A 19,460-nucleotide genomic window follows, 5' to 3' on the forward strand; every position below is an offset into this window, starting at 1 on the left:
AGTTGGCCATGGCAAGTTGGCTGTGGCAAGTTGCCCAGATGAGTTGGCCGTGGTGAGTTGGCTATGACAAGTTGGCTGTGGTGAGTTGGCCATGGCAAGTTGGCTGTGGCAAGTTGCCCAGACAAGTTGGCCATGTTGAGTTGGCTATGACAAGTTGGCTGTGGTGAGTTGGCCATGGCAAGTTGGCTGTGGCAAGTTGCCCAGACAAGTTGGCCGTGGTGAGTTGGCTATGACAAGTTGGCTGTGGTGAGTGGGCCATGGCAAGTTGGCTGTGGCAAGTTGCCCAGATGAGTTGGCCGTGGTGAGTTGGCTATGACAAGTTGGCTGTGGTGAGTTGGCCATGGCAAGTTGGCTGTGGTGAGTTGGCCATGGCAAGTTGGCTATGGCAAGTTCCCCAGACAAGTTGGCTGTGGTGAGTTGGCCATGACAACTTCGCCATAGTGAGTTGACCATGGCAAGTTGGTCATGGAGAATTGTCATAGATCCTTTGACTATCAGGGTTTGTCTTTCTGAGATTGCTGACAGCAATACCATGTTAAGGATTTCATAGTCCTCAATGTTAATTAATGAGTTTAATTTGGGGACTGTTGGACAGTTGCTCTTGACAGCAGCATCATAGCAGGAAAGCAGAGGATATGTTACATCAGAGAAAGGCACTGGAAGAAATTAGCATCAGGAAACGGGGCAAAGTTTCAATAGTTTTTCATCCACAGGCTGCACTTTGGCAATTAGCCTTTCTATTGGACAAAAAATTAAGTCAGCATTTGAATGTGGCAATAAATAAATGGAATCATGTTTATTGGGTGTGTTTCTAATGAAGCTGCTCAAAGTTCAAATGCCAATAACTTCTCAAGCACTGCAATGGAAATGATCCTGGATATTCAATGCACAGAAAAGAGAGATAGGGGTAAGGAACAGAATTTGTTCAAATTCCATCGAAGTATAAAGTTATCCAATTCACACTTCCTGACTGTTGCCAAGTTGGAACAGAAATATCAATCTTGAGTTTTTCAAATGTGAAAAATATCACAACCCAAAAATATACACACCAAAATACATTATAGTGGGGAACATGTCAATGTCAGGAAAATATCAGATCTGGGTAAATTAGGACATAATGCATACAAAATTTTGTTTGGAGAAATGTTTCATAAATTTTCCAAAGGACCTTTTTTTTTTAATGCAACCTGGATGTGGCCGAAGCAGCTCAGAACTGACTTAACCTTGGAAAAACGACACCCAGAAAAAAGGGACAATTGAGAGATTCTTTCCTACTGTCAAATTGAAAACCATTCCTTTATTAGTAGCTTTGGCAGGAAGATCTCATTTAGAATGTAGTTCACAGTAAAAAAAAAAAAAATTCTGTGTAGCATGCACCAATGAAGCAGTATTTCAAAAAACTATCCATGAGGAGGAACTATGCTTTGAGTTGTAGTCCAAACCAAAATGCAGGGAATATAATAAACCTGTTTAAATGGAATCACTGCTGGGAAAACATCTATTTTACTCCATCCATACGGACAATTCCTTTGGCAACTTGAACTTAAGGTCTTGACCTCCACCAAGATTCTTTCCCATAAAGTAAACAAGCACACATAGACATTTGTACCTCTTTGCCACTGGGTTTTGCTGCAATGCTTGTATAAGGCAGTAAAGTCTGTCACAGGTTCAGTGGGAATCTCCCACATTTTTAATGCTCAGGAAATGAAATGGTGCTGGAAATGTCTCTTGCATAAGCCATTTTTGGTAGTTATGTAACAGCATGTTTCTCATATCAAAAGCCTTTTATTCCGGTAGGGTTTGCTTAAGGGAGGCACTATATGCTTATTATTCAAATCGGCCTTTTGAAAATGTTTCCCCCAATGAGTACACATTTTCATGAGTGAAACCTGAGCAAGACTATCCATAGTTTATTACCTCTGAATTTTGCTTAACTGAGGCCTGCTTTGACCAACCTGTCTTCAAACCTATTCATCTGCTCTTCTGGGGTTATGTTTTCCTTACTATAGCTTCCCTCTAAGCATCAGTACCTGGGACAGAGAAAAGAACTTTTCTGCAACAGTCTTAATGTGAGTAGGAAGCTGACGGGAGATAATTGCTAGATCGTTTTCCCCACTTGTCTCAGTGAATAGCTTCTTTCAACACTGGTTCAGTTCCATTAAACGTGTAGAATGGAAAGCCATTTCAGGTTCTCTTTCTTTCTCCTCCTTAAGTTGCCCCCACGGCCTGTAAGCACGAGCTACAGTATGTTAATAGTGACATAGAGTAAGACTGTGGCTTTTGTTAGACTAGCACTGTTTGATCATTCAGTTGTATCTTACAGCCAGACATCTGAGGTAGTTAGGTGGTAAAAGACCAGAAAGCTGTAGCTGTGTGATTGCATTCAACAATGTGCTTTCTTACATTTAGTCCTTCCACTGTATCTGTACCTATGTTCATAAATGTCTTGTATCTCTATAGGGATTGTTTTAATCAACTTCCCAATTCTCTCCTTGCAATGCTGTGCTATGTGCACCAACAATTAAGTGAAAGGCTGTGACAAAAGCAAGTGCAGAATTTAACAGTCCTCAGGTTGCAGCAGTGGTTGATGGAGATTTTTTTTCCATCATCTGTCTTCTTCCTGCTCAAGGAAATGAATAACATCACTATCTTGTTAATCTTTCTTCCAAACACCACCACCATCATTTCCACAGTTTCTTAAAGAAAGCTACCTTGTATTATTTCTTGCCATGGTCCATTAGCTATGCAAAAGGGAGCAGTCTTTTTTCAAGATAACTTCATTGGGGCTGCTAAGGAACAAATCTGTTTTTATGGAGAGACAGGTTGATGTTATAATGCAGAGGTGTTCAAACTTTTTAAACAAGGGGCCAATTCACGGTCCCTCAGACTGTTGGGGGCCTGAACCGGCTGGGTAGGCGTGGCTAGGTAGTCATGTGACTGGGTGGCATGACTAGGTGGGCGTGGCCAATTTAACAGTCCATTAAACAATGCACACAAATTAAACTTTAATTTGTTTTATTCCTGGGGGTGTTTTATTTGCTTTTGTTTGCATGTTGCTCTTTTGATTGCCTTTTCTTTTTACTAGATCATTTTTTCAGTTGTTTAGGAGTCTAGTGGTCCACTTCAGAAAACTCAGTTTTGCCGCAATTCTTCTCAGCCCCAAGGAGCTTGAGAAATCTTTCTCTGTCACTCCTCCCCCTCTCCCTCTCCCTCCCTCCCTCCCTCTCTCTGTCTCTCTCTCTTTCTGTCTCTCCCTTTCTCTCTCTCTCTCTTTCTTTCTCTCTTCTCTCTCTCTCTCTCTCTCTCTCTCTTTCTTTCTCTATCTATCTTCTGGGGGCGGGGGAAGTGAAAAACGGGCCTGCGTTTGGCCTCTGGGGGCATCCACGCATCCTGTATTTCACCTCCCCCCCCCCCGAATCATTCTGCAGGCCAAAAACAGACGAAAACCGCCTTTTTTTGGCCAAAAATGGGCGGTTTTCACCCATTTTTTTGCCTCCTGGGGTGTCTGTGCACCCCGTTTTTACCTCCCCCACCTCTAGAATGTGTCTGCAGGCCAAAATTGTTGGCCTTACCATTATGTTCCAGCTCGCGGGGCTCATGAAAGTAAGTCCTGCACTCGGCCAAAGGGTGGGCGGGGCGATGTGGGCGGGACAGCTTCGTGGTCCTGCGAGGGCTGGATTAATGGCTTCGGCGGGCCACATGCAGCTCACGGGCTGTACTTTGAGGACCTTTGTTATAACGCTTCCAGGTTTGGCATGCTAAACTATTCTTTGGGATAATAGCCATGCTTCTTTATCTTAAATTCTTGTATAAGAGAAAAAATGGGCATTTTTTACCCTGATGGTAATGACATAGTTTGTTGAATATATCTTAGATCCATTTTGTTGTCTTTTGTTTTGTTCATTCATTCACTTCCAACACTTTGTGACTCAATAAGCATCATTTCAATAATATGGCCCAGCAATAACAGCTTCATTAATTCATTAATTCATTAATTTTTACAATACAATAATGAATTAATTTAATTCATTAAGTTTTTAAAATTCAGATTTTTAGGGGAAAGCTTGCGTTCCAAAATCCAAAGCAAGCATGAGAGAAGAAAGCAGATATCATTCCGCATAATAATCATTCGTGCAAATATGCACACAGTGGTAGAAATGCTTACTCAGAAACAAATTCTTCTAAGTCTGGTGGGACTTACTTCTTACTAATTCTGTCATAAGATTGCAGGCTGTGATGTTTAATTTACAATCCATGGCCAATGGAGCAGAATATGTAGAAAAGGAGGCACAACGGGTAGGGTTCGGGATCAGAGAGGGCGAATGACATGTCAACTATATGGAACCACCCTGCAAAATGAAGAGAAGGGATGCCAGCTGCAGTTTCAGCAGGTCTCAAAATCTTCCCATGTCAAAGATGATGCCAGCATTAGACACTGCCTTCCCAGCCCTTATACCGTGAAATTCCTCCTGAAGCTCTGAATCCTGTGCCATTTCAAGCAAGGAAGTTCACTGCACATTTATCTCTAGGTGAACTGGAATCTTTGCTTGTAAACAGATAACTTTAAGAGCTGCTTTAAGATGCTGACCCCTAAATAAGGGGAGCTTAAACCTGCTATTTCAAACAGGCATGTCCTTGTTTTACTGTACCCCTCACTATTTCTGATTTTTATGGTCCTGCAGATACGAAATGAGTAAACCTGGACCACAAAAAAAGCAGTTGGGTATTTTTTTTAAAAAAAAATATTATGAAATATGAATATAAAAGATATTCAAAAAAGATATTATGAATAATGATGCCTACTTCCTTAAATGTCTTGAACCAATGAACAAGCTATAGGGCTCCTTATCTGGCCCTTTCTTTTCACAAGGTGTAAATCTCAAAAGAGATTTCCTTTCTCTTAGTTTCTTACTAGGTTTCTATAAAATACCATTTCTTTGAGCACTAACAGCATTAAAGTACAATTGAAATCAATAAAATTATTACTGTTCAGATAGGAGTATAATTTCAGAGCAAAGAGTTTTAAAATAAAAGGCATCCATAATTTAAAAGCTCTGGTTGAATAAATAGGTCTTTATCTGGTGCTGAAAAGGATAATGTGAGTGCCTATCTCTTTAATGACTCTGGGCAATTAAAAGAGGAAAAACAAGTTATCTGGGTGGGGAAATCACTTCCAAACATAAGACTACACTCTACCAATTAAAACAATGCCCAAACTAGGGGGCAGCCACCCTATCTCAAGGCAAAAGAAAACAACCAAGTGTTTAATGATTTTCTGAATGTCATTGTGGGGGGAGAGATATAGGAATCTCAGGAGTATCAAGGAGCAAGACCCTCCACAGAGAAGGTCCACATTCTGGGTTCCACAAGTTTACACTGTTCAGTCAATGGGATCCAGAAAATACCAACCCTACCTGGTCTTACTGGAAAGGCATGATGAAAACTGGGCACATATAAATGTGGTTGCAAGGAAGAATTTCTGGGAAGATTGTTGTAAAAGCAGAAACACCCTGGCCAAAAAGGTTCTGCCCCAGTCATTATTTGCCCACTTCATTGAAGGGAACACTGGGGGCAGAGTTTCTATTGAGGTTTCTAGAGTTCAAATACAGTCAAAGACAGAGATAAGAATAACCTGGTCCCAAGCTATTTTAAATCTTAAAATAACAGCTTTACACCAAGCCCAGCAATAAATTGGGGTCAATGCAGCTGACAATCCACTGTGCAATGTGATCAAAATACCTAGAAGTATGAAGTATGCTGTTTTTATTTCGTTTTATTTTGCAATACACATTATGTGGCTACATGTTACTTAATTGTATATCTTACCATTTTAAAAGCTGCTGGTTTAAAATGTGGGAGTCTGCTGTTCAAAGGGCATGAGGGAAGATATTCCCTCAGACTGATAGAAGCCAGTTGTTTGCCGCTCAGTTACTCATGAGAGCAGCAACAAGTTCAGATCAGCAGCTGTTTGGAAGAGTGTTGCACAGAAGCATTAATCTGAGTTAGCAAAAAGTGTGGACACACCTTACTTTTTAGCACCTTCTTACACAACATTCTTGCTCTTACAGAAAAATTCAGAGCTAATGGGAAAACTCACAAGCTCTTAGAACTGTCATTTAAATCACAACCAGTCAACTTGGGAGAGATGGAATTATTTGAATTACTTTTATAAATACAGGAATAAATACATGAACAGGCAAGTAAGGGAAGTGGAAGGAAAGAAGGAAGGGAAGGGGAAGGAAAAGAAAGGGAAGGAAAAGATATACCTTGGTATTTAAATCCCTATCACATTATTATTTCTAGATAATTCATTTAGTATTAAGAATGAGCAGTTTCTTAATATAATATAAAACAGTTTTGTCTATTAGACAGGCCTACCAAAACTATTATCATGTCTATTTCTAGAAACTAGTCTCCCTACAGACCTCTCCATTTGCATCTACCAAGCTCAGGATCCCACCGGTCTTTTTTATCAGTGTGTGAATAAATGAGTTCCTCCCTCTAAAGCAGGGGTATCAAACTCAATTTCATTGAGGGCCACATTGAGGTTGTGTTTGACCTCAGGGGGCTGTATGGGCATGTCCAGGTGGGCATGTCCAGCTCAACATCACTGTGGTGGCCCGGGCAGGTCTGGAGGGATCCACTTTTGCCAGTACTTTGTTTTGCTATCACTTTGCCAGCAAAAACGGAGCTCAGGGGGGCCCCCGGGCTCCATTTTTGACTGTGACTGCTTCCTGCAGCCCTTTGCCAATAAAAAGGGACACTGCGTGCAGTCCTCCCAAGCTCCATTTTTGCTGGCAGAGGCACCGCAAGCCAGTCTTTCGCTGTTTCCAAGGCAGCCCCGCGGGCCAGATCTAAGCACCCCGTGGGCCGTATCTGGCCCACAGGCCTTGAGTTTGACACCCCAGCTCTAAAGGCAGCCATAGCATCCACAGGAAGATCTCAAAATTTTGGCTGATGGGGGGGAGGAGTTGGGAGTCACATGGTAAAAGTAAAACTATTTCCAAGTATTTTATGTCTGCTCAGAGTGAAAAATGACTTGATGGCACCTAATATTGGAGAACCAGATATGAGCTTTGATAAAAATTGTCCAAGTGGTCAAATCAATGTAATCTGGAGGGGGGACAGGAGGAAATATTCTGTCAATTGTCATAAATGGATAGGTAGAAACAGAACAAGAATATTTAGGAAAAATTGCCTGGGATATTTGGAGACCTAAGAATGAATGAGAATGGAGACTGTTTGATGAGTATCTGCTTAGAAATATTTATAAAATATCTGTTCAAATGTATGTGTTAAGCATGTGTGTGATGAGAGGTTCCACATATTGAACAGACCATTATAAGATAGTGTTACAAGAAGATCTTCAGAACAATTCATCGGGAAAAAAATCAAAGAAATGAAAGAAATTAAAATGAAAATAGAATGACTATAAGAAGAGTCGTGTATGAAAAAATATTAGAAGACAGACTAATCTCTCAACTGAATGAATAGAAAGCAGACAAGGAAAAAGGATGTTAAAACAGCTTTCATTTTCACAGAATAAAAAGAATTCTGCTATGAAGTACAGAAATGAAAAGGTGGAATGATAAGGTGAAAGAGCTGAGTATGAGGAAAAACACCAAGAGAATGTGCATGCAAAAATGAAAGACAGCTATTGCATAACATATATAGAGCAAAAAAAAATGAGCAAGGAACAGTTAACATTAAGAGTCACAGATTTCAAATATCTGACGGATTGTCACACAGAAAGAATGGGTTATTCTCTGTTGTTCCAAAGGGCAGGACCAGAAGCAATAGGTTAAATTTTAAAGGAAGATATTTCAGGCTACATATCAGGGAGAACTCCCTATCTATGTGAGCTGTCCACCAGCTCTATCACATAAAATAAGGTTCCCATCACTACAGATCTTCAAAAGTATCTAAATATCATCTAGATTTTAGATTAACAAAATTGGAAGGGACTTTGTAAATCATCTAGTCCAACCCCCCACCCAAGCAGGAGACCCTACACCATTTCTGACAAATGGCAGTCCAATCTCTTCTTGAAAGCCTCCAGTGATGAAGCTCCCACAACTTCCAAAGGCAAGCTCTTCCATTGTTTGATTGGTCTCACTGTCAGAAAATTTCTCCTTATTTCTAGGTTGAATCTCTCCTTGATCAGTTTCCATCCATTATTCCTTCTCTGCCCTTCAGGTGCCTTGGAAAATAGCTTAACATCTTCCTCTCTGTGGCAGTCCCTCAAATATTGGAACACTGCTATCATGTCTCCCCTGGTCCTTCTCTTCACTAGACTAGCCATGCCCAGTTCCTGTAACCATTCTTCATATGTTTTAGTCTCCAGTCCCCTAATCATCTTGGTTGCTCTTCTCTGCACTCTTTCTAGAGTCTCAACATCTTTTTTTATAGTGTGGTGACCAAAACTGGATGCAGTATTCTAGGTGTGGTCTTACTGAAGTTTTATAGAGTGGTATTGGTACCTCGCTTGATCTTGATTGTATCCTTCTGTTAATGCAGTTTAGGATTACATTGGCTTTTTTGTCTGCCACTGCATACTGCTGGCTCATATTTAGCTGGTTGTCCACTAAGTCTCCAATGTCCCTGTCACAGTTACTGCTATTAAGTCTGGTTTCACCCAGTCTATATGTGTACTTTTGGTTTTTCTTGCCTAAGTGTAAGACTTTACTTTTCTCTACATTGAATTTCATTTTGTTAGATAGGGTCCAGTGTTCTAGTCTGTCAAGATCCATCTGGACAAAATGACTTCTAAAAATCTTTCCAATTCCATGATTCTAATGCAACAAAGAGTATGAATCTATAATTTAGTGCACCAAAGATCAAGTAATTATATTTCATAGAGAACAGAGTGAACAATTGTGAATTACATATTCTTGGTGAAAATGTAGCATAATAAATTAATTTGTATAATTTGGTAGAATATTTATTAAAATAGAAAAAATGATAAAGTTTTGACATTGTTTGTATGTTATTGAAATAAGTGAAAACCCCTGCGTAAGAGTGCTTGTGCCCATTTTGTTATAAAGAAATAAATGCTGAATGTGGCAGGAGAAACAAAAATTAAATTATGCAGGAATGAAGGACTTAAGTATGTGATAAAATCAGAAGAGAGGAGGTCAAGTCTGAATGGTTCTGGAATGAATGTGAACTTAACGCAAAAGTGCTCAGTAGAAAAGAGAGAATAATAAAGTTCAAAACACATATACAAAAGAAGAATGAATGGATTGAGAAGATAAGGAGGGATGAGAAACTCTTATGTTGGATGGAGACAATAATGTTCCAAGAAGGGAGGTGAAGGAATTTAAAGAACAAAATATGATGTGTGTGAAGTGATATATAAATGTGGAGGAAGAAAGGATGGTTTGTAAAGCCCAAACATAATGTAGAAAGCTATAGCAAATGATGTTGGAATAAACCTGGTTTAACTACATACCCTTTTCTTCTTTTTACCATGTTTCATGCCTTGAATTTCTAAAGGTTTCTATTTTTTGTCTTCTCTTCTAGACTTTGCATAATGTTGCTTACCTGAAAAATAAATAGCAGGGTAGTTATGGATGGATGGATATGTGTATTGTACGCATGATTTTCTTTTACATATACAACTACAAAAAAAGAGCTACAGTAAAAAAAAAGGAACAGATCAACTTGAATTTTACTAGTTAAGTTAATTCCAACATTTGCATGCCACTTTCTTGAACAATTCAAATTTAAGGCTATTCTTGGTAGCCCTTTTTAGGGTTGTATTTGAAGTATAAACAAAAATCGTTGCAATCGGTTAATTTGGCTGACTTTGAAGACATGACAAAATTATAATAAAATAGTCATGAGAATGTCAGGTTTCAAGAGCAGAGGAAACAGGTTTTTAAATAATGCCATTTTTCTAGTATTATACTGTATCTGTTTACCTTTTTGGATTAAATGTGACCCTGATATTCAACAACCAGCTTCCAGAGTTAATATTCAGGACATTGTAGGAGGAGAGCCACTTTAATCCACTGTAATCAGAAATCAAAGAGAATCTGGACAGGATATAAATTTGTCAGGCAAAAAGAGGCAATGCATGTTCCATTGCAAAACAACAAAATTATACAGGTAGTCCTCGACTTACAACAGTTCATTTAATGTCTGTTCAAAGTTACAACAGCACTGGAAAAAATGACTTATGACCATTTTTCACATTTACGACTGTTGCAGCATTCCCATGGTCACAATTCAGATGCTTGGCAACTGGTTCATATTTATGATGGTTGCAATATCCTAGGATCATGTAATCACCTTTTGTGACTTTATGACAAGGAAAGTCAATGGGGAAGCCAGATTCATTTTAGAACCATGTTACTAACTTAACAATTGCAGTGATTCACTTAACAACTGTGGCAAGAAAGGTCATAAAATGGGGCAAAACTCACTTAACAAATGTTTCACTTAGAAACATAAATTTTTAATTGTCGTAACTTGAGGACTACCTGTAATAATAAACCATTTCCTATGCTCTTTACCTCAAAGAACCTCAGCATTTTGTTCTCTTAGTCACTGTGGATTGTAAAGCAATGCCCCACAATTCTCTCTTGATACATGACAGGTATCCACATTATTCTTGCCCAGATGGAGTCTTTAATACTACCAGGCTCATAGGCACTCCTGCTGACTAGAAAATCCAGGAAACTCCTACCTAGGAAAAGCAACCCCTTCCACACTGCCTTCAAGAGACACTGTATGGGTACATCCATGGAGTCACAACCTGAGCTTGAAGGAAATTCTTCTTTTGTATACTAATTATGCCAGCTGTTTGATCAACCTTTAAGAATAAATATACTTTCCATAAAAAGAGGGGGGGAGTAAAGATATCCTCAAATTGAGCTGGCTGAACTCCTGGTGACTTCATGAACACATGTAAACAAATTAAAAATCATGCACTGGCCTTGAAATTTCTTACTTGGTCTCCTGTCCACTGACTAATCAGGGCTCAGCCTCCAGACCTAGACAGGTCAGTGAGATGCTGCCATCTGTTGAGGTTCCTTAAAGTAAAGAGATTAGGAAACTCTTTCTCTTTTTTTTCCTTCTGATGTATTTTTTTGCTCAGTCTCATCTCTTTTGTGCGAATCATGATTACTATTCCAGGGTTACAGATGAGACCCTAAGGGTGAAGGATAGTGGGACACCAGAATTCATCCCTTAGGGAACCCTATTGAAGTGAGGTGGAATCCAACTTTTCAGATTCAGATCCAGGCTGCCCCTTAAAAGGATCTGTTTCAAAAGAACCTGATCCTCCCCACCGCATTTCTCTGTTCTTGAAAGTCCCATTAGTGACCACAGAAGCTGAGTTGCTCCCTGGGAATTCTTGAATAGGGAAAGAAGAGACTAATGTGATTCCTGCTTGGGCAAACTGCATCCCAACTGCTTCAATTAGCTGCAGCATGATACTTTTAGTAAGATCTGGTGTGGGTGTGGGTTTGTCCTGGCCTTGTCCGTCAGTATTTTGCAATCATCTTTGAGGTTTGCAGAAGAGCAAAGGAGTTCACGGACACCAGCCTCAAGAGCTGGAACATTATAGCGGTTTCTCCCACTGGCATCCCTGACCTGTTACACCCACACCCAGCCACACACGCTCTGGAGGCGGGAAAAATACTCCTTCCGAAGCGCCAGCGGTCCTTGTCAATGGCTCCGTGCCTAATTTGCCGGGGCCCCAAAGAGCCAAATAAGCCACCGGTGAAGAAGTCGAGGCTACACGGCTCCTAGCTCGGACGCGTGACTAATACTAGCCAGCCGGGCGGGGGCGGGGGTGAAAGGGAGACGAGCGGAGGGGGAAGCAGGAATGCCCTTGCGGGGAGATGCAAAGGAGGGAAGGGAAGGGAAGGGGGGGCAGCAGAGCGAACCTCGCGTTGGTTCCCAGCCAGGGAGGCTGAGCCTTCAGGATCCCCGGCATCATGAGCCGGCCCACTCCGTCAGGCAGCGCGGAGAGAGACGGGCAGGCGCGTCAGGGTTGCAGGGGAGTGATTGGAGCGGTATTTTGTCAGGCTGCGGGAAGAGCGGGAGGCGGGCTTTGGGCGCCGCCGGACTGAAGAGAGCAGCCCCTTCCCTCTACCGGCCGCGGGCTTGCGGACCGCTCTGGGTGAGTGAGCGAGCGGGTCAGGCGGGAGCCCCGCGCGGGAAGGGCAGGGGCGGGGCGCCAGGGGACGGACGGAGGGTTGTCTCCAGCCGCGGAGTGTCCAGAGGGGAACCCGCAGGGCCAAGAGTCGCCTCGGGAAGCTCGCCCTGGCCGGGGTGGCGGCGTTTGGGGGTGGGGGAAGTGGCGGGGAGCTTGCATGTTCATGCCGTAGCTGGGAGCCTGAGAAGGGCGAGAGGTTTCGGGGCTGCCCCCGCCAGCGCTCCTCGCCTCGGCTAAACCCTGAGCGGGAACTTGCAGTGCGCGGCCCGAGTTCTCAGAGCGCTCCGGGCAGGCTTCCCGCTTGCCGCTTTATCCGTCCGCTGCCTGGAGGCTGTGTTCGGAATCGCCCCGCCAGAAGCCGGGGAGTTCCCGGGAAGGAGCTGTCCAAGTTCTGGACTGACCTCCCTGCTTGGTTGACGGGAAGCGAGGCTGGCAGCCCAGCAGGGAGGCTGCGATCTCTGCCCGTTACCCGTAGCGGATCGGAGCTGCGAGCTGCCTGCTCTGCATGTTAATAAGTCGGCAGTGCGGATGGTGGTTGGATAATGCGGGATGCGAAGAGGGAAGGTGGAGGGCAACTGCACGGTCTTCGCCGTGGGTCAGGAGCGGGAGGAATGGACCAGGAGAACTTGGGGAGTATATGGTGTGCAGGGCAGTTAACTTACCTACAACCTGTCACACGCAGCGAGTGAGAAGGCACCTAGTTGGGAGGAGTGGATGGACCCCCCTGAGTATTAGGAAACGCTGCAAGTCCCCAGAAAGGTTGATACACATGCTCCACCTGCAGCCTGTCTACAGGTCTGGGCTGGCTGTTTTGCCAATGTCGCCTTTTGCTCTGTGCACCTGTATTCCCCACAATTCCCTCCATCATCCTGATAGTTTGGAACCCGCCGGTGTGCATCGAGGAAATAAATAAGCAACTTACTGTATCTGCTCATTGACAGGGAAGCAAACTCTCCTTGGGATAATCTCTAGACAAGATATGGGACAGGTGGCCAGTGAGCAAGAGGTGGAAACAGTTCATTTATTAATCCACCTATCTCTTTCAGAACCTCTGAATGGCAAACAAAACAAAAACAAATTCATTTTAAAAAAACCAGCTAAAACTGCATCAATGTTTGATGCTCGTAATAAACCACTAGACAGATATGTCCAGGCCAGAACTCCCCTGCTAACATCCTGACACTAATGGCCTTAGGGTCATTAATGGTCCCATGTCTTCCCAGTCTTGTGGAAGGGCAATAGGACAGGCTGGCCATATTCCAGAGGTGAGGCTGCTCATAGACAGGAAAGAAATGCTGGTGATACTCAATCTCAGGCCAGCCAAAGGATGCTGCCAAGGCTGTCGGAATCTGGATGGGGAAGAACCAGCTTTGGCTCGACCCTAAGAGGATTGTAGATTTTAGCTTCTGTCGTCACCACCCCCCCCAAACCCAATGACTATCCATCGTTTGAATGTGGTTACGCTCCTGTACTCAGTGCACAATATCTCTGAAGTGTGTTTGTTGGATGACATTCTCCAAAAGCCAACAGAAGCCCATCCTCAGGATCATAGAGACAAGGCAGTGGAACAGCCTTATCTGCACAAAAGCAAAACCCTGGAAAATGTTCTATGGGTTTCCTTCACTCGCTCCTCTAGCTCAGGAAATGGGACCAAATCTGGGGTGAGAAATGGGGAACTTGTTTCCATACCTTTACTCAATCAGATAGGGAAAAGGAAACTACCAGCCATGCCCACTTTTATGTTTTGCCCAAAGCCGCTTGCAGTTGAACTTCTCCAGGTGTTTCTTGTTTTGGAGATCTCTGCTCTCCGTCTCTTTAATTCATCTGCTAGAGAAGTAATAAACATAATTTCTCCACTCTATCCAGCTTGGTGAGAAATGAGCCCTGAGGTTCCCAGTAGTATCCTTTTCCTTCAGTCAGTGAGGTTCAGCTGGTGGGACTTCAGAGTCTGCACCTCTTCTGTTCTTGCTGCATGGTTCCCTTGCTTCCCTTCATAGTGGATTGCCCCCTCCTTCTTTTTACCTCACTGTCTCCCTCCAGCAGTTGGAGCAACTGGTGCAAAATCTCACCTTCAAACTCCTCTTTGGGATATTAAGAGAAAGCCTCACTGGCCCTTAGCAAGGTGGTTCAGAGATTCAAAATTCTTCAGATTTCAGCAGAAAAAACCAAATAGGCAAATAGGGAATCTCTCCCTCTCTATTTTCTATTTCATTTGTGAAATGTATGTACAGTATGTACCCCAGTATGTATGAATGTATGTACCCCTATGTGCGTATGTGGATTTTCATATATGACACTCATAAAGGATCTTTGAGTCTGTCAAATGCAACTTTAAAAAAAAAAGCCATGGAATTACTGTATATGTTTCTTTTTTATGCCAATATCAAGCAATACCTTGAACTCGATCTTTGCATGAAATACTCCAAGGAAAATCAATTCTATAGTTTTTCTAGGCTGGTTTTAGTTCACCCTCTTGCCCATTTTCCTACCTAAAATATTTCTTGAAAATAAGATTATTTCACAAATATGCATCTCACACAGGTATAGCTCTTTGGATAAGGGTGTGTGTGTGTGTGTTGATCTTTCTGCCATAGAAAGGCAGTAGATCTGCTCAGACATCTGAAGAGTTGCTGTATAAAACAAACACTTCTCTGAATCCAAACTATGTATCTATTTCATATAGTTTGTCTCCATCATATAGATCATGGATGTTGTGGCTTTCAAATTATTTGGGTCACCTCTTCTGGTTTCTTACTTTAGTAGCATGTTAGCCTTATAAGCACCTTTATACTTGTTTTATTTTGTGCATATATCTCTTTTCATGTATTTTACAGCACATGATTTGTAAGTAATGTAGAAGTGAGGATTCTACAAAATGTTGCTTAGCATTCCTATTCAATCTGATGTGGCATGCGCTGCTCTTAGGATATTCTGTAGTCTTTGATTTTTCATTAACTGCTATCACTGTTTAACAATAACTGGCGTCAATTGTGTGCATGTTGTCATAGGAACTCATGTGCCTCTCGTAAATAATTTCACAGAAATATTGGGCTTTATTTATGTGAAACAGAACTTTCAGTCTTGGAGTTTTGAGAGGAAACTCAGGGTAGCTTTGGATGTTAATGTTACGGTTCACACACTAACTGTTCATACTCTCTGAGGATTATTAGTGTGCCCACTTACCAGTGGTAAGGTTTTTTTTACTACCGGTTCTTTAGACGTGGCTTGGTGGGTGTGGCAGGGGAAGGATACTGCAAAATCTCCATTTCCACCCCACTCTGAGGCCAGCCAGAGGTGGTATTTGCTGGTTCTCCGAACTACTCAAAATTTCTGCTACCGATTCTCTGAACTGCTCAAAATTTCCACTACCGGTTCTCCAGAACCTGCTGGATTTCACCCCTGCCACTTACCATAATCCTTTTGATATCAAAATTGTTGGTGTGTAAAATTCATTCAGTGTATCCTTAGAGCCCCTCTCTGATTATCTTACTGTGTTCTAATATTGAAATCAAGGCTGAGTTATAGAAGAATTGAAAATCTTGGTTCAAATTCAGTGCTGTGCTCGTTTCTGTCCTGGACCCTTACTTACTACATGTGTGCCCTGTTTGACTTTTATAGATACAAAAACTACAGCCCATCCTTTATGCACCTGTTAGATCTGCAGTCTGAATTTTTTTTTCATATAGTATCACCTGAGTATATTTAGAAAGACAAAATGCAGCTTCAACGCAACTTAACCATATGTTTGTTTCTCAGTAGTAAATAAAGCATGCTTACATAATACAGATAGATCTTGAGTTCAGCACATGAGTAAGCAAGGAAAGCAGGAGTCAGCCCTCTTTTAGGGAGTGGGAAGCAGAGCCTAAATCAGGTGGGTCCAAAAAAAAAAATTCTTATTCTGTGCATGCATTTAATCAAAATGGTAAAGAGGGATCATTTCAACTGTGGGATAGTTTTAGTTGGGGGATCTACTAGCTGGTTTGGCAATGTAATATTTCTTGATGCTGCTTTAAAATTGTTAAATCTGTCTCAGAATGTTTTGCTTGTCTTTTTCTTTGTGATTTTTTTGTTGGTCACATGTTTGGTGCAGTGCAGTGCAAAAGATGGCTGTGTCAACTAATCTCCAATCTACTTACTTTGTGTCAAAAGTCCAAATCCTGCTGGCTTTTTGACTTTCATTGCTTCTAGACTCTGCAATGGAAGTTTCCGTAGGAAAGCTAGACAGATGCTGAAGGATGCTGCCACCTGTGGCTCCTTTGAGATTAGAAACAGGTATCCAAATGGAATTTCATTCACTCATTCACTCTCTCACACACACAATTCACACATTATTCAAAAAGGTGACTAGTATTTCTCACTCTCTCAATCATTACTGAATTGAGATGGGATTGGAAAGGATAAGCATATAGGTTTTATGGGGGGGAAGAACCCTGTTGAGTTACCTGGATTTCTGAAGATTGATTTACTTGGCTAAATATATATATGTATATACAGTAGGTAGCTCACAATATCTGTGTGAAAGAATTTGGAAATTGGCTGCTTGCTCAAGGTGAGCTGGTCATGTGCAGGAGGAAATACTCACAGACATTATCATTTTATATACTGTCAAAGTAAACCACCCTCACTAGAAATACGTGATAAAATGTTCAGTACAGATGCCCACGCATAATAGCATTTTAATGATTCATGAATTTATAGATTGAAAGCCAACATAGATAGTATTTCTTCATGGTTTCCTCTTACTACCCATTGCCCAATAGTAATGTAAATTGACCAACTTCAACCTACTCAATTGAACTTACCTTCTTGTATTCCCCTTCCCCCACACCACTGTGCATCATGTAGTCAAGCTGAAGTGTCTTTAACATTAATATGTGTGCATATAAATATATATCATATCTTGGAGAAAGCTAAAGAGGTTTAAGGCAATGAAAGGTGTGCCAACAAGAAAAATGAAAAGGAGAGTCATATTTTTCACCTAATTGAGAGAAAAGGAGGTGGAGGAGGAGGGGGTGTTTGATAGATTAGGTGTGAAAGAAACTGTGGATGTATATGTCTCTTCATGAGTCCATTCTGTGCAAGAAAGCATGAGCATATGGCTGCTGGTAGACACCGTGTGGGTGGGAGAAACAGAGAACTGCATTGTTGGGAAAGAGAGAGGGTGCAAGTGTAGCCAGTGAAAATAATTATAAAAGCCTCTAGTGGTCTAAGTAACAATGAAAAATTATGTGTGCTTGTGCAAGAAATGGAGAGAGACCATAAAGAAACATGTCTATTAAAGTGGGGGAGAATACATACTATAAAATGTAAATATTTAATGCACGGATGTGATATAAAAATGAAAGGGGCATGTGTAAACAATCATGAGCATACCATTACTTGCGAAGTGTAACACAGCTTTTTCTTCCTTAATGCCTTCTAGATGTCTTAGGAGTGCAATTCCCATGATCCCCAGGCAGCACACCCATGTTATGATGGTCTCGTCCCATTTAAATATCAGACATCCGAATCAAAGGAAACCTCAGTTTCTGAGGTGTTTTCCTCAGGCTCCTCAAATCTCAGGAGAGGAAAGGGTTAAATTTCCCACCATCTGGAATTATAATTGTTATCCATCCTTGCACATATTAAATCTAATTTCACCCTTTGTGTTTTTTCTAGAAACATCTTTGTAGGAGATCTTAAGATTATGTGTCTTGAAGCCACATTGAGACATGCGTGCATAGACGGCGGGGAGGAAGCAAGCATGCTTGTGTATTTAACAAGGCAGTGCAGATAAAGAACACAACAGCAGAACTAATTTCTGAATGTGTGTGTGGCAGCCAATGCAGAAGAACATGGTCCCGAGGCTAGGCAATTGGCATTCCTGGCAGATCTACACAGGGGCTTGTTTGACTGTCATCAACAGGATGCAAACTGCTGAAGCTCTATAGATGAATTGTTGAGGGAAGAGGGCTTATTGGCTTGTTGGTTGAAAAAAAAACCCATCTCTTTTGCTGCATGTGTCTAAAATATTGTTTCTACCCAAGTGTCCAAGGATGAATGGACAGGAGCTTTTTTATAGGATGTTCCATAAAATCTCAGGGTTTATTTCTCTTACTGTGATGTTCAGTCATTATACCTGGATCCTCACTCTGCCCTGTTTACACAATATGTAGCTGCTACTTCTCATTCTATTTATTGGCACGATGAAATATCAGCAGAGAAAGTCAGATCTCTTTTATTTTTCTTCCATTCAATCATGTCCAAGTTTCAGACTTCCTGGTCTGTCCAGACTTCCTGAAAACTGTCCCTGCAGTTTTCTTGGCAAGGTTTTTGCCTCCTCCTTAGGGTTGAGAGAAAATGACTAGTCCAAGGTCACCTGACTGGCTTCGTGCCTAAGGTTGGGACCAGAACTCAGAGTGTCCCAGTTTGTAGCCTGATGCCTTAACTGCTACACCAAACTGGTACACTCTTTCTAAAGAGAGAGAAAATTCTCCTTAGGAAATTATTGGCTCAAAGTCAAATTTAGTTATAGGTTTGCCAAGTTTTTGCCTAACCCCGGTTTCCTGTTACAAAAGGGGGAATACTTGTGAGAAAATGGTGACAAATAGAACATGTTGGAACTAAAATTGTAATACATAAGGTAATTGGGTTGATAAAGAAGAACTTTATCCTGTAAAGTTCATGGATACATTAGTTATTACATTAATGAATTATTTAAAAAGTTACACAGTTTATTGCCTGCCCACTGTTACTACAATTTTGTAAGCCTTTATAAAGTTATAAACTTAATGATATTAGAAAAGAGAAATTGCCTTACAGGTTACTCCCCGAATTATGACCACAATTGGGACCAGAATTTCCATTGCTATGCAAGACAGTTGTTACAATTGAGTTGCATTCAATTTTACGAATTTTTTTTGGCACTGCTGTTAAATGAATCACTGTAGTTGTTAAGTGAATCACGCAGTTGAACTAATCCATCTTCCCCGATTGACTTTGCTTGTTGGAAGCCAGCTGAGCAGGTTGCAAATGACAATCAAGTCACCCGGGAATGCTGCAACCATCGTTGCCAAGCGTCTGAATTTTGATCATGTGACCATGGGGATGCTGCAACAGTCGTAAGGGTGAGGACCAGTCAAAAGTAACTTTTTTCAATACCTTATAACTTCTAACAGTCACTAAACGAACAGCTGTAAATCAAGGACTACTTCTATAACTAGTTTCTTTATATTTCTGTGCTGCAGTGTTGTTTCTATATATCCGTGATGGCGAACCTATGGCACTAGTGCCAGAAGTGGCACGCAGAGCCCTC

General features: G+C 41.5%; 1 protein-coding gene across 5 annotated transcripts in view; it reads left to right on the forward strand.

The window, feature by feature from the left end:
• Positions 1–19,460, forward strand: part of CPLX2 (complexin 2) — a 141,071-nt gene that overhangs the window by 104,641 nt on the left and 16,970 nt on the right. The window contains exon 1 of one of the 5 annotated variants that reach the window (XM_034401331.3): positions 11,957–12,130. The exons of 3 other annotated variants lie outside the window; for them this stretch is intronic. The gene's annotated coding sequence lies outside the window, so the exon portion shown is untranslated. Of the gene's footprint in view, positions 1–11,956; positions 12,131–19,460 lie in introns of those variants that run through there. One more of the 5 variants, XM_034401339.3, reaches the window with a different exon arrangement.

The sequence above is a fragment of the Pantherophis guttatus genome, chromosome 2 (assembly GCF_059756535.1).
Source record: "Pantherophis guttatus breed Tessera chromosome 2, ASM5975653v1, whole genome shotgun sequence".
Taxonomy (NCBI): Eukaryota; Metazoa; Chordata; class Lepidosauria; order Squamata; family Colubridae; genus Pantherophis; species Pantherophis guttatus.